Below are 22,573 nucleotides of genomic sequence, written 5' to 3'. Positions count from 1 at the left end.
TTTAAATGATCTGTGACAGGGAGATGTTTGCAAGGTATTTATGATGTGTTAGGACAGTGGTTCTGCAAGGGTGACCAATCAAGGACTCCATAAATTCTAAAACTTTTTATATTAATACAAATATATTATAAGGCTTTCTGGTTTCTCACAAGTATATGAAAAAAGTAATAACAGGTTGAAAGCCAAGGCAGTCATGAGAATACAATTGTCTTTTGTTAAACTGAATATTGAAGAGATTTGGGGGAAAAAAAAAGTAAAACTATGTCATTTTCCTTATTTTTTGTTTTGTATATCATTTCTGGAAAATATTTTTATGTTAACATGTGATGAGTTATTACCAATATTTTTAAATGACTTAATATTTTTAATTATCAATTTTACTATCAAATGTGATTAGTATTCGTAGATAAAATCCACATAACCTCTTTAGAGCTCTTTGGTAACTTCAGTATCTTTTAAGAGGGTTAAGGGGTCTTGAAAGTAAAATATTAGAGAATCAATGATCTAGTTAATATAAGTAGAGAGCATAGCAGATTAGGAAAGTGCATATGTAACAAATTGTAGGTCTAAATTACTTAATCTCTCTAATATAAATTTTGATTTCTGTAATTTGAATATAATAATACAGCCTAAATCAGAGGGTGTCAAGTGATTCATGTAAATCTCTAGAAAAGTATCTGATAAACAGTCGAGGCTTAATATATATTCTCAAATGAAACTCCTGAAAGTCTGGATTCATTAATTTCTATTTGAATTCTCAAATAAGTGAGAATTTTTCTTCTTCTTCTTCTTCTTCTTCTTCTTCTTCTTCTTCTTCTTCTTCTTCTTCTTCTTCTTCTATTATTATCATATATATATATATATATATATATGTATATATATATATATATATATCTTTGGGGGTGGGGGAAGGGGACATCTGTGTTATACTCAGGTGAATTCCATATGTGAAGGAAATGGAAGAACAGGCCTGATAATAAAGGAATTAACAAACCCTTGTTAAATGGAGAAATAGTCTACTTTTGATTTGATGAGGACTTCAGTAGTTTCTTCTCATTGAATTTATTATTCCAACAAAACTTTTCAAGAATTGGAATCAGTACTTTTCTATGACTCAGGATTATGAATTTTAAAGTAGTAAAGAAATTATTTTGACATAAACATTTGTATTAATTTTTAGTAATTTTATTTCAAATATAAGTGACCCCTTGAAGATTTTTTATTATTAATTGTACTTAATCTATGGATTGAGAGAAAGAGGTTAGCAGCAAAATATCCCTGAAGCAGTTGAATGCATTAACCTTGGAGTCTCAAACATGTCAAATGTCAACTATTTTAATTTCAGCATAACTCAATATTAAGTTAAATTTTCTGACAATAATTAACCAGTAAATTAACTGTTTTTTAATGTTATTCCTAAGTTATTAGTAAAAAGGAAAATGCTGTAACATGTAAGCATGTATCTTCTTCCCATCTTATCTGTAACACTTTATTTAAACATATGGCAAATTCAAATAAAGTTTAGAGAACACACATGGTAAATTAAAGGAAGGCATATAACACAATTTGACCTTATTTAGAACTGTAATTTCACTTATGAAATTTTGTTCTTATATATACTCATTTTAGTAATATTAAAGGCTTAGAAGAAACATTAACAGTTTAGGATTTGTCCAAGATAACAGAGTTTCATTTGTGTCAGAATGTTTAAAAACTCCAGCTTTGATTTTCTTTCTCAATCTTATTTTCTATTTGATGTCTTTTTTTCTGTGTAAGATTTATGATTATTTTGCCCATTTATGCAAAAAAAATTCCCTCTGGTATTGATAGTATTTCATTGAATCTCAAGATCACTTTGAATAATATGGACAATTTAAACACGTTAAGTCTTCCAATTCTTGAATATAGAATGTCTTCCCAGTATTGTATTTTTTAAGTTCTAGTTATTTTTTATATCAGTCTCTGTAGCAGAATTAAATGTTTGTATACCACTGCTACAGTATTACAGTTCTATTTGTCTTTATATTTATCTTTACCAGTAAGCTGTATACTTTCATATGCTTTTTATGTTGTTTTCTAGTGCCCCCCCTTTTTCTTTTTTTTTTTTTCCTACTTAAAGGATTTCTTCTAACTTTCCTTGTAAGATCAATCAGGTAATAATGAACTTCTACTTTAATTTATTTGGTTTTATATTTTCAGTCAAAATTTCTTCATTTTGAAGGATGATTTATTTTTTCTTTCATCATATTAAATATATCATTCTGACGGGCAAGATTTCTGCCTGGAAACTACTGCTAGTCTTCTGAGGGCTCCCTGAATGTGAAATTAATTACTTTTTTTCCTTGCTGCTTTCAAAACTTTCTCTTTGTTTTTGAATTTTGACAATTCCATTAATGTATTTTTGTGTGAATCTTTTTCAGGTCATTTTACTTGGAGGTCATTGGGAATCTTGAATCTGGGTATCTATTTCTTTTCTTAATGTTAAGAAGTTTTCAAACATTTTTTCTTCAAATTTAGTTTGTGGACTCTAGTGATTTTCTTGTTTTTCAAGACTGAAATAGAGAAATTGTTCTAATTTTCAGAAATAAAACAAAACTATTGAATAATAGCTTAAAATTAAGTGAGATATATTAAACAGTAAATATTTGTTTCTTCTCTTATGCACCTTGGATTCCCCAATCCCATCAAAATAATATTGTATACCAATAAAGCAGAATGAAGAGATAATTTTCATAGTTCTCTGATAAAACTTACATAAAAAAGTTTTTTTTTTGTATTTGTTTTTTTGTTTTTAGATTTTATTTATTTGACAGAGATCACAAGCAGGCAGACAATAGTCAAGAATGGAAGTAATCCAAGTGTTTATCCCTAGATGAATGAATAAAGAATACACACACACACACACACACACACACACACACACACACACACAATAGAATATTACTAATCCATAAAAAAGAATGTGATCTTGCCATATGCAACAGCATGAATGGACCTGAAGAGTATAATGCTAAGTGAAATAAGTAAGCCAGAGAAAGAGAACTACCATATGACTTAACTTACATGTGGAATTCAGGAGGCAAAAGAAAAGAAGGAAAATGAGACAAATCAAAAAACAAACAAAAGCAAAACAAAACCAACCAACCAACCAAACAAACAAACAAAAAAACCAAACTCTTAAGTACAGAGATCACACTGATGGTTGCCAGAGGAGAGGTGAGTGGGGTGATGGGTGAAATATATACAGGGGATTAAGAATACACTTATTTTGTTGAATAGTGAGTAATGTATAGAATTGTTGAAACATTATATTTCACACCTGAAACTAATATTAACCTCAATGTTAATTATACTTCACTTATAAAAAAAGAAAGAAATGAGCTAAGTTTTGACTCCAAATATAAAACCAAAGATAAATATCTAAAACACACACACACACACAAATACAGTTGCTCTGTTGAATAGGAGTGATTTTATCATTAATTTAAAAAATGTTTATATAATGCATTCTGTTATTGAGGAGTACCACAAAGAATAAGGCAGATGTGATGTCACATAGAGATTCTAACTGATCAGAAATTAGATAAGTGAACAATTAGATTCTAATTGATGCAACCAAATAAACTGGTAATTGTATTGAAGTGTCATTAGTATTATGATAAAGTCACTTGACATTTTAGTTGTATTGTCATGGCAATGGTATAAATGTATAAATGTATAAATGGTATAAATGTAGATCTGATAATCCCTCCAAATTCCTGAAACTTTGATACTGAAATAAGTTTTCATTATTGGAAAGCCTCCTCCTCAACAGAGGGATATTTGTATGGACTGCTGTTGTTCTCAACTTCTAGTGCCCTAGGAGGTTAAAAGCCAAAACTTTGCAAGGTCTCTTTTCCCCATTATGGCTTAATAGTCTGTAAGTGAGATTTTAGTATCTAAAGTTGCTGAGACCAATGGAAACAGTCACTGGAAATGGCCTGAGAATACACTGTCCTGTTGATTTAAATGTTGAGTAGAGGATTGGTTTCCTATATGGATTACCAACTTAAGATATTATCAATATAAGTTAATACATAATAAATGGTAATCACGTAACATTTTCTATTAGTTTTTCTGATGACACTTTGAGAAGTTAGAGCACATTTTGTTTATCATCATATGGATTAAATGACTTTTCACTGTCTAATATTTTGAGGAGATTCTAGTGGTTATTTTCTTAATTTTTAAAATTTTTATTAACATATAATATATTATTTATTTCCAGGGTACAGGTCAGTGAATTGTCAGTGCTACACAAGTCTGTGAATTGTCAGTTCTTACCATAGCACATACTCTTCCCAGTGTCCATCACCCAGCCACGCTATCACCCCTGCCCTTCCCCTCATGACCCACTAGCCGTCAGTTCTTGACTAAGAGTCTCCTTTGGTTTGTGTCCCTCCACGGTCCCATCTTATTTTCTTTTTCCCTCCCTTCCCCCCATGAGCCCCATCCTACCTTTCAAGTTCTTCATATCAGAGAGAGTGTATAATAATTATCTTTCTCTGATTGACTTATCTCACTCAGCACAATACCCTCTAGTTCCATCCATGTTGTTGCAAATGGCAAGATTTCATTTCTTTTGATGGCTGCATAGTATTCCATCATATATATATATATATATATATATATATATATATATATATATATATCGTATCTTCTTTATCCATTCATCTGTTGATGGACATCTAGGTTCTTTCCATAGGTTTGGCTATTGTGGACATTGCTGCTATAAACATTCAGGTGCAATGGCCTCTTCAGATCTCTACATTTGTATCTTTAGGATAAATACCCAGTAGTGAGATTGCTGGATCATAGGATAGCTCTATTTTCAACTTTTGAGGAGCCTCCATACTGTTTTCCAGAGTGGCTACACCAGCTTGCATCCCCACCAACAGTGTAGGAGGGTTACCCTTTCTCTACATCCTCGTTAACACCTGTCATTTCCTGACCGGTTAATTTTAGCCATCCTGACTGGTGTGTGGTGGTATCACACTGTAGTTTTGATTTGTATTTCCCTGATGCTGAGTGATGTGGAGCACTTTTTCATGTGTCTGTTGGACATCTGGATGTCTTCTTTGCAGAAATGTCTGTACATGACTTCTGCCCATTTCTTGATTGGATTCTTTTTTCTTTGGGTGTTGAGTTTGATTAGTTCTATATAGATTTTGTTTACTAGCTCTTTATCTGATATGTCATTTGCAAATATCTTCTCCTATTCTGTTGGTTGTCTTTTGGCTTTGTTGACTATTTCCTTTGCTGTGCAAAAGCTTTTTATCTTGATGAAGTCCCAATAGTTCATTTTTGCCCTGTTTCCTTGGCCTTTGGCAATGTTTCTAGGAAGAAGTTGCTGTGGCTGAGTTGCTGTCTGTGTTCTGTTCAAGGATTTTGATGGATTCCTTTCTCACATTGAGGTCTTTCATCCATGTTGAGTCTGTTTTTATGTGCGGTGTAAGGAAATGGTCCAATTTCATTCTTCTGCATGTGGATGTCCAATTTTCACAATACCATTTGTTGAAGAGGCTGTCTTTTTTCCACTGGACATTCTTTCCTGCTTTGTTGAAGATTAGTTGACCATAGAGTTAAGGGTCTATTTTTAGGTTCTCTATTCTATTCCACTGATCTTCATGTCTGTTTTTGTGCAGTACCATACTGTCTTGACTACAGCTTTGTAACAGAGCTTGAAGTCTGGAATTGTGTTGACGCCAACTTTGGTTTTCTTTTTCAACATTCCTCTGGTCTTTTCTGCTCCATATAAATTTGAGGATTTTTGTCCCATTTCTTTGAAAAGAGTTGATGATATATTGAAAGGGATTGCTTTAAACGTGTAGATTGCTCTAGGTAGCATAGACATTTTCACAGTTTTTCTTCTTTCAATCCATGAGCATGGAATGTTTATCCATTTCTTTGTGTCTTCTTCAATTTCTTTCATGAGTACTTTATAGTTTCCCGAGTACAGATTCTTTGCCTCTTTGGTTAGGTATATGCCTAGTTATCTTATGGTTTTGGGTGCAATTGTAAATGGGATTGACTCCTTAATTTCTCTTTCTTCTGTCTTGGTGTATAGAAATGAAACTGATTTCTAGCATTGATTTTATATCCTGCCACTTTACTGAATTCCTGTATGAGTTCTAGCAGTTTTGGAATGGAGTCTTTTGGGTTTTCAACATAAAGTATCATATCATCTGCAAAGAGTGAGAGTTTGATTTCTTCTTTGTCAATTCGTATGTCTTTTATTTCTTTTTGTTGTCTTATTGCTGAGCCTATTTTTTCTTAATTTTTTATATTCAGGATATATGGATGCCTACTAAAATTATCAGCCTAATTTTTGTATAACTCCTTAATCAAGTGCAAACTTTCACTCTTACTATCAATTGAAAGTTCAGGAAAAGTGTAGAAAACCCAAGGATGGTAAGCAGTGCTAGGAAACAGCCACGAATAAAGCCTAAGAATTACGTGCTTAGGATGTTGACAACACTCCTAGACCCATAACTCTACTGCTTCCCAGTGAATCATTTCTTTTGGTTCAAGTAGCTGCTAAGAGCAGGGAAAGAGACTCCCTGCTCCCCTCTGTCCTAAGGGACAATCCTTATATTCCATGCCATGGGGTTTTATCCCTTCACTATGAAGAGTTTTGAGATGTTAATACTATTATTTTTTAAGTCAATATATATTTATGGTAAAGACTGTATTGAAGGACCTTCAGTGTTTCCCAAGCTTGATGCTCTGCTAAAATGATAAGATTAAAAAGTAAAATAGGTATTATACACAATTGAAAATTAATCATGATGTCCTTTTCAATACCATCTCCAATATTTTGTTTTACATACTTTTCATATGTTGACATTTAGAAACCTGCCTTTTAATTTTAGGTTTTATTGCTCTGCGCATATTATCTATGATTCAATAGGTTTTAATTGTGACTATAAATAACCCATTATATTCATATACGGACAATGATTTTATCCTTGCAAGCTGGGGTTGCTTTACTTGTCATCAAATAGACTAGTTTCAGTTTTTCAAGAATCATGTTCATTAGCTTACCAGTCAACCCACAGTTAATTTAAGTATGTGCTCTATTTTCAGAGTGGAATATAATTTAGAGAAAAATAAAATATTCTTTGATATATTAGGAGAAAACATATGATCTATAAATTTTTTCAAGTTATAAATCAGAGTAGAATTAAACCCAAATCTTGCTTTGTGATTTTTAGCATAAACGTTATTCTCAGACTCAATGAATCATCTATAAAATGGGAATTATAAATTCTATTAGCACGGTTTGGTAAGAAAAAAGATAACCTAGGTAAGTCTTTTAGCAATACTATTTTTTAAAGATTTTATTTATTTGAGAGAGAGGTAGAGAAAATGAGAGGGAGATGCAGAGGGAGAGGGAGAAGCAGACTCCCTAGAGTAGGGATCCCAACTTGGGGCTCAATCCCAGAACCCTGAGATCATGACCTGAATTGAAGGCAGACACTTAACCAACTGAGCCACCCAGGTGCACTTCAACACATATTATTTTTTATTTTTTAAATTTTCCAACTTTTTTTAAAAATATTTTATTTATTTATTTGACAGACAGAGATCACAAGCAGGCAGAGAGGCAGGCAGAGAGAGAGGAGGAAGCAGGCTCCCCACTGAGCAGAGAGCCCGATGCGGGGCTTGATCCCAGGACCCTGGGATCATGACCTGAGCTGAAGGCAGAGGCTTTAACCCACTGAGCCACCCAGGCGCCCCAACACATATTATTGATAGCTATGTCCCACACACCTGAAATCAAGAGGGAGCAAAATAAGATCTATTCTACCTTTAAAGGTTTTTTTTGCAATTTATAGAAATTCTGATAAAAGAAAAATCTTTTAGATCTGAGATTATCAAAATGCTTCATGCAAAACCTGAATCATGAAAGATGCTGGGTAGATTTTGAGGATGGTTACAATAGAAATTTTAGGTGATACTAAAATATCTTGAAACATTTTAGGAGAAATTTGACAGGAAAAATTCTGAATTTAATTTGACTTTGAAGGATGCAAGTTCATTCAAGTAAAGATGTACAGTAGAGTGTAAGGCATATTGCAGTTTAGGTGAGAAGATGAAACAAGAAAAAATGTACACTAGAGAGGCACACTGTAGTTTAGGTGAGCATATAAACTAGAAAAACAAATTTATCAGTTTTCAGTATAGAGATGAAAGATGAAGGATGAGATCTCTGAGGGATGGGATGTTAAGAAAGAACAGAGCTCCAAAGTAATATTGAAAGTCAATAAAAATATTCCTTTTTTCTGTTCTAACTTTTAAGATCTAGCTCAATATTGCCTTGACAACCATGAAAAATATGAAGATCCCACTTTCTGAAAGTAAATATTGTGACTCCTCAAAATTCTATTTGGAAAACAAAGATGTAAACATAATTATATTTTAATTACTATACTGGTACAAATAAATACTTCATTTATAGATCAGGTAGGTACATTTTTTTTCCTAACATGATTTTCACCCCAAATACTGTATCTAAGAGATAGTATAGTATACAGTATAGATAGTATAAGAAGTCTTTGAGGAACAGAAATGTATGTTTATTTTTTAGAAATGTCCACTTTATGAAAAAGCCCAAGGGAAACTTTAAACTACAGAGAATGTGTTGGTTTCATAGCCCTAAATTATAACTGAAAATACATTTATTGGTTTGTATACCAATTTCTGACAAAAAGCTATACTGAATGCAGATGATTCCATCTTTTTTTTTTTTGTAAGATTTTCTTTATTCATTTGAGAGAAAAAGAGAGAGAATATGAGAAAGCACAAACTGGAGAGAGGAGTAAAGGGAGAGGGAGAATCAGGTTCCCCACTGAGCAGGGAGTCTGACCCTGGGCTTGATCCCATTACCCCGGGATCATGACCTGAGCTGAAGGCAGACTGCTTAACTGACTGAGCCACCTAGACTCCCTGATGGTTCCATCTTAGAGATTTTTATTTAGCAGTTATTATTAGACACCATATTTATATTCAATGCTTGTTCATAAGACAAGTTGTGTCATTGAAATGTGAATACCATGAAGATTGATATAATCACATGTTTCATTCATGATTAATTATTTTTAGGTTGCTGAAATAATTTTAAGATTAGGGTACTAGTATATATACATATATATTTATTTTTTATGTCTATTAATAACTTTGACTATTTCCTAGTTTAACACAAATTCTTAATATTTCTCTTTCTCATAATAAAGTTACTTGACTCAATGTAATATTTTAGGCATCTTTCCTATCTAATAATTAGTTGAATATATATATTCTAATGAATTTGTTTTCTAGCATACTTGCCTCATATTCTCCCAAAATGTCTGTTTTAAAAGAGAAGAAAAAATTGATTGCTATGTAAGAAGAAAAATTCAGATCTAGAATCTGAGTACTTGAATTTTTTTTTTTAACACACACACACACACACACACACACACACACACGAAATTTTTTGGGCTATATGTGGTTGAATTATTGCCACTCAACTCTATCAACCCTTCACTTCTGAGATGAAAAAAAACAAAAAACAAGAAATGCACAGGAGAGTGGAATTCAGTTACATTCTTGTCAGCTCATTTGCTTTTGCAAGAAGTTATCAAGGAACCATCTTTCAGCTGACGATTCAAGTACATGCAACAGAAAACAGCACTGGAGGTGCTTCTTGGGGAGTGTAACCAATGTCATTGCCAATTAATTCTCTTCAAGTGGAGAATTTAGTGAGGCATTGATACTCTGAGAATGCATACAGTTTTTTTCAATTTAGTAAATACAGAGAGTATCCTATTTTAAGACTGAAAATGTAGTCCTGATAATATGAACTAACGTCAATTTTCTGGTTATAAATGATTTCTGTTTCCAGACAGCTAAACCATTTTAAAAGACCCCAAATAACATTTTGTTTTTTAGATTCAATACTTTTATTACTGGGATTTTGTACATATTCACATTTGAAAGAACAATTGTTTTACTGAAATTCATTGAGCGTCAGATTGAGGGAAATCTTTGCAACTTTGATCATACCTAAGGGTATCCTGATTATAGGAAACTTATACTTTGTTGTAACTAATAAGAGAACTTTTTTTTTCCATTTTCCACTATTTTTATTTAAAAGAGTGGGTAAAATTTAGGAAAATACCCAAATGCAGTAGTTGCACAAACATGGCTTTACCAATAGAAATAACAATGCTGCTCAAACTAAATTGAAAGTTATTGTCCAGTAGCATTTGGTATCTCAGTTTATGATTACTCAGAATGTTTTTTCATCTAGGATGCCCAGAGGTGTAGATTGTAATACACAAGTGGTTTGGGGTGTCAATACTTATCAAAAGGTGTAGTTGGGTCAAAAATTGAAAACAGGAAAGTTAGGCATTCTAAAATATATACTTGGATTAAGGCAGATAAGCAAAAATTTAGTTTTTGAAATGTCATGAGGTTTTTATATTATTTATGGATTAAGATTAATTATATTAAACTTTTTCATTTTTTCATTCAGCGTATACTGAGAAGTAGAAAAAACAAACCAATGAATCTCATTGCCTTAGAAAATCTAAACAATGTGATGTGACTTTGATTACCTTAGTCCTACACAAAAATGCATCTGAAATAAATACATCTATACTTTAAGTATAAGAAATTGGTGTAAACTTCCTGAACATATGGCTTTATTTTATCTAATAAACACTGGAAAATACATAATTCTGATTTCATTTGGTATAGGCTACAAGAGAGCATAGAACAAATTTTATGGTCATTGATCTTAAATATTCAGGGAATTTGACATTATCATCAATCCTGATTTATTCTAATTATATTTATTGTCTTATTGCCATTCACTAATTGTAAAAATTATATTCTGTGATGTCTTATAGATTTATATAAGATCTCTTAAGTTCTTTTGTTATTACTGAGAGAGTTATACATAACAAATAAATAGGGCTACTTTCCAATGTATTCAGTGATATTTACTGAGTATTTACTATTTGATGGGCCACAAGCTAACTAGTATGAGGCCATATTCTAAGTGGTTTGGAACATTGAAGGATTCTTAGTAAGACTATTGGCAACTGTATGCAAATATTTATAAAATAAATTAGAAAATAAAGACATGAGAGAAGAACATAAGGTACCATATGGAGTTTCAGAAATAACAGAAATTGCTAACAGCTAGGGTAAGAAAAGAGGTGTGGAAAAGTTAAAAAAAAGTTTTCATAATAGATTATCAGACTTGAGCTCTAAGAAGTAGTAGGATTTAAATATCAGAACTGTGTTATATAGCATAAAATTCTTGTAAATAAGGTGAAGTGAGTTTATTTCTAAAAATGTTGACTTACATTTCTTACAGATAGCAGTCTGTCCAGGTTTAATAAGCTAAATGAGAGAAATAAATTTCTCCTTACAGGTTTTGGCAGGATAACCTTTCTAACAGCAGAGAGAATATATTATTTTCTTCTTTGGGGTTTTGTAGATTTTATTACTTAACTTCATCTAAAATTTATTGATTTCCTTCTATGTGACAGACATGGGGTTCTCCAGTATGAAGGATGCAAATATAAATTAAAAAAATAACCAAATGGTAAGTTACATACTATTTAGTCTTCTTTGTCTTAAACACTTTAATTAAAATAATTGAAATAAATCAGGAGGAGGGGCAGGATGGCAGAGAAGTAGGAGACCCCCTTTCAACCAGTACCCCAAAGTGAGCTAATTATCTACCAGAACACTCTGAACACCCATTAAACTGACTGAGATGTAGGATTATACAATTCTGGATCTCTATGGGGGCAGAAGATGCCAGTGGACAGGTGAGGTGTACTGGGGATAATCAGACTGATATCAGAGGATAAGCAGAAGGAGGAGGGAGCCACCAGAAGCAACCCACTGGAAAGTAATACCCAATACAAAAGTGCCCTGTGATTGGGGACCAACATTGACTTGGAGTCTGGTTAAAAGCTCTCAAAAAGATCTAAAAGGGCAACTGGTGGAATCAGGCAGTCACAGGCACGGGCCTAAGCCCACAGACCCAGGACAGCCACGGCCGGGGACCATCCGTGCCAGAGAGACTGAGGTGGCGGAGCCTCCAGTTCCTGGTCCTGGAGCCCCCAGGGTTGTGCAGCTTGAGGGAGACTTGTGGGCACTCTGAAGAACCACAGCCTTTTGCACTCTGTGCTCACAGTGCGACCAGGGTCTGAATCGTGTTCCCCACCAGCACCTGAGAGTGCTCCATGCAGGCACCAGCTGATGGTCTCTAGGACCGGCCAAGGGTCTGAATGCTCCCAGCACAGACTTGAAGGAACAACCCCAGACAACAGTTCTGGCAAAGGCAGCCACCAGAAGTGGGCTCCCTGGACCAGTATCACTCGTGGTTTTGGCACAGGGGTGCAGAGCACAGGGGTGCAGGTGGCTTCAGGTGACCTCTGAGATGGTGGCTGGGGATGTGCTCTGCTTGTGGGAGGTCACATGGCTCTCAGCCGAGTTTTCAGAGGGGAAGAATGTGTGTTCTGGACCACCCAGAAGGAAGAAGAATGAAGCTTCTCTCTGAAGTGGAGGTCTGGGTGCAGTTTGCTTTCCACTAAATCTCAAAAAAGCTGCAAAAAGCTGCAAAAGAAAACCTCCAGAGAACAAAAGCCTGAAAAACCGGTTTCCACAGAGCTCAGCCTGTTGAGCAGGAGGACTCAAACCCAGGCAAGACTGACTGAAAAACAACGAGGCAGACCCCTCCCCCAGAAAGCTAGTGAAAAGAATGAGAAGACAACAATAACAGGGTCTCCATAAAACTGTAAAACCCCATTACTGAATTGCTGAATGAGTTCTAGTAGTTTGGGGTGTAGACTTTTGGGTTTTCCATATAAAGAATCATGTCATCTGCGAAGAGAGAGAGTTTGACTTCTTCCTTGCCAATTTGGATACCTTTTATCTCTCTTTGTTGTCTGATTGCTGTTGCTAGGACTTCTGATACTATGTTGAACAAGAGTGGTGAGAGTGGGCATCCTTGTCATGTTCCTGATCTCAATGGGAAGGCTACAAGCTTTTTCCCATTGAGGATGATATTTGCTGTGGGTTTTTCACAGATAGATTTGATGAAGTTCAGGAATGTTCCCTCTATCCCTATACTTTGAAGCGTTTTAATCAGGAATGGATGCTGGATTTTGTCAAATGCTTTTTCTGCATCAATTGAGAGGACCATATGGTTCTTCTCTCTTCTCATATTAATTTGTTCTATCACATTGATTGATTTGCGAATGTTGAACCATCCTTGTAGACCAGGAATGAATCCCACTTGGTCATGGTGGATAATCTTTTTAATGTGCTGTTGGATCCTGTTTGCTAGGATCTTGTTGAGAATCTTAGCGTCCATATTTATCAGTGTTATTGATCTGAAATTCTCCTTTCTGGTAGGGTCTTTGCCTGGTTTGGGGATCAGGGTAATGTTGGCTTCATAGAAAGAGTCTGGAAGTTTTCCTTCTGCTTCAATTTTTTGAAACAGCTTCAGGAGAATAGGTGTTATTTCTTCTTTGAAAGTCTGGTAGAATTCCCCAGGGATTCCATCAGGTCCTGGGCTCTTGTTTTTTGGGAGGTTTTTGATCACTGCTTCAATCTCGTTACTAGCTATTGGTCTATTTAGGTTGTCGATTTCTTCCTGGTTCAATTTTGGGAGTTTATAGTTTTCCAGGAATGCATCCATTTCATCTAGGTTGCTTAGCTTATTGGCATATAACTGTTGATAATAACTTCTGATGATTGTTTGTACTTCCTTGGTGTTAGTTGTGATCTCTCCTTTTTCATTCATAATTTTATTAATTTGGGCTTTCTCTCTTTTCTTTTGGATTAGTGTGGCCAATGGTTTGTCGTTCCCTATAACCCTGCAATTGCACTACTGGGTATTTACCCCAAAGATACAGATGTAGTGAAAAGAAGGGCCATCTGTACCCCAATGTTTATAGCAGCAATGGCCACGGTCGCCAAACTGGGGAAAGAACCAAGATGCCCTTCAATGGACAAATGGATAAGGAAGATGTGGTCCATATACACTATGGAGTATTATGCCTCCATCAGGAAGGATGAATACCCAACTTTTGTATCAACATGGACGGGACTGTAAGAGATTATGCTGAGTGAAATAAGTCAAGCTGAGAGAGTCAATTATCATATGGTTTCAGTTATTTGTGGAGCATAACAAATAGCATGGAGGACATGGGGAGTTAGGAGAAGGGAGTTGGGCAAAATTGGAAGGGGAGGTGAACAAAGAGAGACTATGGACTCTGAAAAACAATCTGAAGGGTTTGAAGAGGTGGGGGGTGGGAGGTTGGGGGAACCAGGTGGTGGGTATTAGAGAGGGCACAGATTTCATGGAGCACTGGGTGTTGTGCAAAAACAATCAATACTGTTATGCTGAAGATAAATTTTTAAAAAATGAAAAAAAAAATAAAATAAAAATTAAAAATAAATAAAAATTTTAAAAAGATTTAAAAAAAAACTAAAAAAAAAAAAGAAAAAAAACCTGTAAAACCCCAATATCAGGGGAAAACAATATATTATGCTCCAGGTAGTGCCCTAAAACCTATATATTTCATAGATTCAACTTATATTTTTAATTTGTTCTCATTATTCTTGTTTTGTTTTTTTTTAATCTACTTGCCATTATAACTAGAGGTTTAATACAACATATTCCATAATAACTTTTTAACTTGAACTTTTTTCCTACATATACTGTTTTTTTTCTTTCATTTTTTAAAAATATACATATAGATATAAGCTTCAAGGTAATCCTCTCTCCCTAATCAGTACTACCCCTATATACAAACCAGTTTTAATCTCCCTTTATCTCTAGGAAGTTGAGTCCTTTAACAAAGATATCAAGACACACCCAGGAAGAATCAAAATAACCTTCCTCACCCACATGAAGGATTTATAACCACCCTCCCAACTTTTTCTTCTTTCAGTGTTCCTGTGTATTTGTTTTTGTTCTGGTATTATATAAATCTTATACATATACTTGGGGTTCATTTTGTCTGGGTTCTTTTTTTCTTGTCATTTACTTTTATCTATCTATCTTTTTGTGTGTGTGTGTGTGTCCATTTTTGTTTGTATAGCTTATAAATCTTACCTTTGGGGCCCATTCTGGCTGGGTCTTCTCTCATTTTTCTCTCTCTCTCTTTTTTTTTTTTCTTTTTTCTTTCTTTTTGGTGACTTCCAATTGCTCAGAAGCATTCCAGATGCACCTTGCCTGGATCGTGGTTGATATATTCAGCTACACATTCCCTCAACCAGCTCTCACTAAAATGACTAGGAGGAGGAACACACAATAGAGGAAAAATTTAGATTCTGCCCTCTCCATCAGAGCTATTGGATATGGACATAAGCAGAATGTCAGAAAGGGAATTGTGGGCAAAAATTATCCAAGCAATTACTAGGGTGGAGAAAACCATTAGTGGCCACATGGAATCAATTAGGGCAGAAGTGAAAACCACCTGGGAAGAAGTTAAAAATGCTATCAGTGAAATCCAATCTAATCTAAATGCTCTAACAGCTAGGGTAACTGAGGCAGAAGTTAGAATTAGTGATCTAGAGGATAAACTGATAGAGAAAAAGGATCAGGAGAAGGCCTAGAACAAACAGCTTAGAAGCCATGAAAACAGAATTAGGGAAATAAATGATGCCATGAAAATGTTGCAATGTCAGAATTGTTGGGATTCCTGAGGGGGAGGAAAAAGAAAGAAGACTAGAAGACATAATTATATCTACTAGTGGAGAACAAATTCTCCATGAATATTTTCCCATTCTGGGGATGGAACCAGTGTTCCTGTGCTAGAGGCAGAAAGATCACCCCCCAAGATCAGCAAATCTAGAAAGGCCCTGAGACAGTTGATTGTAAGACTGATGGATCATAATTTTAGACAAGAGCTTTTGAGAGCAGCTAGGGAGAAGAGATACCTTACATACAGAGGAAGGTCCATCAGAATAATGTCAGACCTGTCCACACAAACCTGACAAGCCAGAAAGGGCTGGCAAAACTAAATGAGAAAAACATGCAGCCAAGAATACTTTATCCAGCAAGGCTGACATTCAGAATGGAAGGAGGGATACAGAACTTCCAAGACTGGGAATGTTTAAAAGAGTATGTGACCACCAAGCTGGCACTACAAGAAATAATAAGGGGGGGGGGGTTTCTATAAAAGAAGAGACAACCCAGGAGGGTCATAGAACATAAATTGACAGAGAGAACCTATAGAAACAAGGACTTCACAGGCAACATGATGTCAATAAAAACATATCTTTAAATAATCACTCTCAATGTGAACGGCCTAAATGCTCCCATGAAATGGCACAGGGTTGCAGATAGGATAAAACGACAGGACCCATCCATATGCTGTCTACAAGAGACCCATTTGGAACCTAAGGTTACATCCACACTAAAAGTGAAGGGATGGAGAAGCATCTTTCATGCCAATGGGTCTCAAAAGAAAGCTGACATAGCAATTTTCATATCAGATAAATTAGATTGTAAACTAAAGACTGTAGTCAGAGATAAAGGACACTACATCATTCTTAAAGGGTCTATCCACCAAGAAGATCTAACAATTGTAAATATTTATGTCCCCAAAATGGGAAGAGCCAAATACATAAGACAACTGTTAATCAAGATAAAGATCATATTGATATGAATAATTTAATAGTAGGGGATCTTAACATGCCACTCTCAGTCATAGACAGATCATCCAAGCAGAAAATAAACAAGAGCATTGAATGACACATTGGACCAGATGAACCTCATAAATATATACAGAACACTCTATCCTAAAACAACAGAATACTTATTCTTCTCAAGTGCACATGGAACTTTCTCCAGAATAGACCACATACTGGGTCACAAATCAGGGCTCAACTGATACCAAAAGACTGAGATTATTTCCTGCATATTCTCAGACTACAATGCTTTGAAACTGGAACTCAACCACAAGAAAAAGTTTGGAAGTAATAAAAACACTTGGAATCTAAAGACCATCTTGCTTAAGAATGTTTGGATCAACCATGAAATCAAAGAAGAACTTAAAGAATTCATGGAAACCAATGAGAATGATGACACTTCAGTCCAAAACAATGGGATACAACAAAGGCGGTCCCAAGAGGGAAATACAGAACCACCCAAGACTCCCTCAAAAAAGTTGAAAAATCCAAAATACACCAGTTGTCTTTATACCTTCAAGAACTGGAGATTCAACAACAAATTAAGTCAACCCCACACACAAGAAGGGAAATTATCAAGATTAGAGCAGAGATCAATGAGATAGAAACTAGAGATATAGTAGAACACATCAATGAAACTAGGAGCTGGTTTTTTGAAAGAATCAATAAGATCGATAAACCACTGGCCAAACTAATCCAAAAGAAAAGAGAGAGGTTCCAAATCAATAAAATTATGAATGAAAAGGAAGAGATTGCCACCAATGCCAAGGAAATAGAAACAATTATCAAAATTATTATCAACAGTTGTATGCCAATAAGTTAAGCAACCTAGACAAAATGAATGTATTCCTGGAGACCTATAAACTTCCAAAACTGAATCAGGAAGAAATTGACAACCTGAATACACCAATATCTAGTAGTGAGATTGAAGCAGTGATTAAAAAACCTCCCAAAAAACAAGAGCCCAGGACCTTATGGATTCCCTGGAGAATTCTACCAGACGTTGAAAGAAGAAACAATACCAATTCTCCTGAAGCTGTTTCAAAAGATAGAAACAGAAGGAAAACTTTCAGACTCTTTTTATGAAGCCAGCATACCCTGATCCCCAAACCAGGCAAAGACCCCACCAATAAGGAGAATTTCAGACCAATATCCCTGATGAATATGGTTGCCAAGATTCTCAACAAGATCCTAGCTAATAGGATCCAACAGTACATTAAAAAGATTATCCACCATGACCTGGTGGGATTCATCCATGGGATGCAAGGGTGGTTCAACATTCGCAAATCCATCAATGTGAAAGAACAAATCAATAAGGGAAGAGAGAAGAACCATATGGTCCTCTCAATTGATGCAGAAAAAGCATTTGACAAGATACAGCATCCATTCCTGATTAAAATGATTCAAAGTATAGGAATAGAGGGGACATTCATCAACTTCATAAAATCCATCTATGAAAAATCCACAGTGAATATCAACCTCAATGGGGAAAAGCTGACAGCCTTCCCATTGAGATCAGGAACACGACAATGATGTCCACTCTTGCCACTGTTGTTCAACATAGTACTAGAAGTCCTAGCAACAGCAATTAGATAACAAAAAGAAATAAAAGATATTTAAATTGGCAAAGAAGAAGTCAAACTCTCTCTCTTTGCAGATGACATCATACTTTATATGGAAAACTCAAAACTACACCCCCCAAACAACTAGAACTCATATAGCAATTCAGTAATATGGCAAGATAATAAATCATTGTACAGAAATCAGTTGCTTTCTTATATACTAAAAATGAAAATATAGAAAGGGAACTTAGAGAATCAATTCCATTTACTATAGCACCAAGAACCATAAGATACCTGGGAATAAAACTAAACAAAGAAGTAAAGGATCTGTACTTGAGGAACTACAGAACACTCATGAAAGAAATTGAAGAAGACACAAAAAGATGAAAGAGCATTCCATGCTCACGGATCAGAAGAGTAAACATTTGTAACAATGCCTATACTGCCTAGAGCCATCTCTACTTTCAATGCCATCCCAATCAAAATTCCACTGGCATTTTTCAAAGAGCTAGAACAAACAATCCCAAAATATGTATGGAACAAGAAGAGACCCCAAATTGCTAAGGAAATGTTGAAAAAGAAAAACAAAACTGGAGGCATCATCTTGCCTGATTTCAACCTTTACTACAAAGCTGTGATCACCAGGAGAGCATGGTATTGACACAAAAACAGACATATAGACCAGTGGAACAGATTAGAGAGCCCAGATATGGACTCTCAATTCTATGGTCAAATAATCTTCGACAAAGCAGGAAAAAAATATATACAGAGGAAAAGACAGTCTCTTCATTAAATGGTACTGGGAAAACTGGATATGTGTAGAAGAATGAAACTCAACCATTTTCTTACAGCATACATAAAGATAAACTCGAAATGGAGAAAAGACCTCAATGTGAGGCAGGAATCTATCAAAATCATAGAGAACATAGGCAGTAACCTCTTTGACATCAACTAAAACAATTTCTTTCAAGATATGTCTCCAAAGGCAAAGGAAACAAAAGTGAAAATGAACTTATGGAACTTCATCAAGATCAAAAGCTTCTGCACAGCAAAGGAAACAGTCAACAAAACAAAGAAGCAACCCATGGAATGGGAGAAGATATTCTCAAAATGACACTACAGACAAAGGGTTGATATCCTAGATCTATAAGGAACTTCTGAAACTCAACACCCTACAACCAGATAATCATGTCAAAAAAATGGGCAGAAGACATGAACAAACACTTCTCCAATGAAGACATATAAATGGCTAACAGACACATGAAAAAAATGGTCATCATCATTAACCATCAGGGAAATTAAAATTAAAACCACACTGAGATACCACCTTACACCAATTAGAATGGCCAAAATCAACAAGACAGTAAACAACAAGTGTTGGAGAGGATGTGGAGAAAGGGGAACCCTCTTACACCATTGGTGGGAATGAAAATTGGTGCAGCCACTTCAGAAAACACTGTGGAAGTTCCTCAAAAAATTAAAAATCGAACTACCCTATGACCCTGCAATTGCACTACTGGGTACCTATCCCAAAGATAGAGATGCAATGAAAAGAAGGGTCATCTGTACCCCAATGTTCAAAGCAGCAATGGCCACAGTTGCCAAATTGCAGAAAGAACCAAGATGCCCTTCAATGGACGAATGGATATAGAAGATATGATTCATATATACAATGGAATAGTATGCCTCCATGAGAAAGGATGGATACCCAACTTTTGTATCAACATGGGTGGGACTGGAAGAGATTATGCTGAGTGAAATAAGTCAAGCAGAGAAAGCCAATTATCATATGGTTTCACTTATTTGTGGAGCATAAGAAATAACACAGAGGACACGGGGAGATGGAGAGGAGAAGGAAGTTGGGGAAATTGGAGCGAGAGAGGAACCACGAGAGAGTGGACTCTGAGAAACAAACTGAGGGTTTTGAAGGGGAGAGGGATGAGAGGTTGGGTGAGCCTGGTGGTAGGTATTATGGAGGGCACATATTGCATGGAGCACTTTGTGTGGCACATAAAAAATGGATTTTGGAACACTGAAAAAAATAATTTAAATAAATCAAATACAAAGTAATAGACAAAACATTTAATTGGCTACAACTCCAAACACAAAACACCTCAATGTCTTTCCATTGCAATTAAAATTACAAAATAAATAGAGAATAAGACTCAGTCACTTTCTTATTTTTTTTTAATATAGAGCATGAGATACCAGAAGTTAAGAGGAGAAAGTATTAAAACAAGAAAATGAAAATCAAGCAAACAAAACCATCTGCAAAATGAAGATTCATCCTTAAAAATCTACAGCATTATCATGTCCAATGATAATCAGATCCTATTGTATTTTATTTTCCAATCACTTTGCTTCTTAAATTCCATTGTCATATGTTTTGATTTGGATTACTTTCTTAAATTATGATTGGTTTTTGTTTTGAAGTTTTTTTTAAATTTTTTTTAAAAAATTTACAAATTGTGTGTCAGAATTTGCTGCAATTGCCTAGATTATATAATATTAGCCACTTAAGTGAGAAAAATACATTTTTAATGAATTAAAATAACATGGAATGAAATTATTTCTTTATGCCTTTCTAAGAAAAGAAGACAAGATAAAGGACACAGAAAGTCACTCTGTATATTTCTTATTTTAAAACATGTTTATATTTAAGGGGCACCTGGGTGGCTCAGTGGGTTAAAACCTCTGCCTTCGGCTCAGGTCATGGTCCCAGTGTCCTGGGATCGAGCCCCACATCGGGCTCTCTGCTCTGCAGGGAGCCTGCTTCCTCCTCTCTCTCTATCTGTCTGCCTCTCTGCCTACTTGTGATCTCTGTCTGTCAAATAAATAAAAAAAATCTTAAAAAAAAACATGTTTATATTTAAAAAATGATACTTTGGTTACATTGTAGTTGTGGAATTTGGTTCTTATTCTAAATGGTAAGAGAAAAGTTAAATCAAGTTACAAGTATTCCCCATACTTTTTTTTTCTAGAATAAGAATAAATAAAACTTGATGGTTCACTTAAGAAGCTTCAAGCATATATGATTTTACCTTATTTTGAAGGTTTCAGTAAAAATATTCAAAGTAAATGTCATACCCATGACAATTTCATCACACTTCCCAGATGTATTAGCAACCTTACATTAATGAGGGAAATATTGTTTCTCTAAGAATGTAGCACAGTATTGCCAGAAAAAATGATCTCAATACATTTCTTCCTATGAACCTCAACCCTTGATATACTCTCTATTTTATTATTATAATAGTATGGAGTTTGATGAAAATTAATATGTAGAAAAAAATGTAGGTTTTAGTCAGCCATGGAGGAAACTGGAAGTTGCTAATTAAGCAAAAGCTCTATGGGAACTAGTGCCAAGGTATGGAAACCTCAACTATAGCTGATGAATTGATGGGATCTCAATGTGGACAAGTCTGAGAGATAATAACTGGGGGCACAGTCATCGAGGGCTTCCACACTTTTTTTTTAGTTTTACCTCCGGGAACGTGGCCTTTGCATATTTTGTCCCACTGAAGACCCAAGGTGGAGAGCCTAAAAAACTAGGAGCATGTGTGAAGTTAACAGTCAAGAAGCACTAAAAGACTGAGACCTTCTCATGGCATTGTAGAATTCTTCCCTTCTCCCTATACATTACCAAAAAGTTAATAAAAGACTGTTTACATTAGTGTTTTCTTTATTCTAAATACATGACATCCAGCTGTCAAGAAAAAATTATAAGAATTAATAAAAGCCAAAAAAATAAATAAAAGCCCAGTTTGAAGAAATTTCTTCATTTTTTTCTCTATTTCTTACTCTATTCAATTCAATTTGATATTCTCAAATAGAGAATCAGATATGGCAGGAATGTTGGAACTATCAGACCTGGAATATAACAAACATATTAGAAAGCTATGTCTCCAATGGATAAACCTGAAAGCATGCAAAATCATATAGATAATTGTAGAAAAGGAATGGGTAGCCTGAGGAAGAACCATAAATAATTTCTAGAGATGAAAAACACTGTAACAGAATGAAGGATGGCTTTATGGGTTTGTTGATAGGTAGTAAATGGCCCAAGCAAGAATCTCTTGGCTTGAGGGTATCCTAATAGAAACTATACAAACTGAAAAACAAGAAGAGTGTGGGGAAAAAAAAAATAGAACAGGATATTCAAAAAGACTGTAGGAAAACTACAGAGGAATAACATACTCATAATGAAGGAGAAAAAAGAAAGAAAAGAACACAAGAAATATTTCAAACAATAATGGCTAGAG

This window comes from Lutra lutra, chromosome 1 (assembly GCF_902655055.1).
Source record: "Lutra lutra chromosome 1, mLutLut1.2, whole genome shotgun sequence".
NCBI lineage: Eukaryota > Metazoa > Chordata > Mammalia > Carnivora > Mustelidae > Lutra > Lutra lutra.
This window is presented reverse-complemented; position numbering follows the sequence as displayed.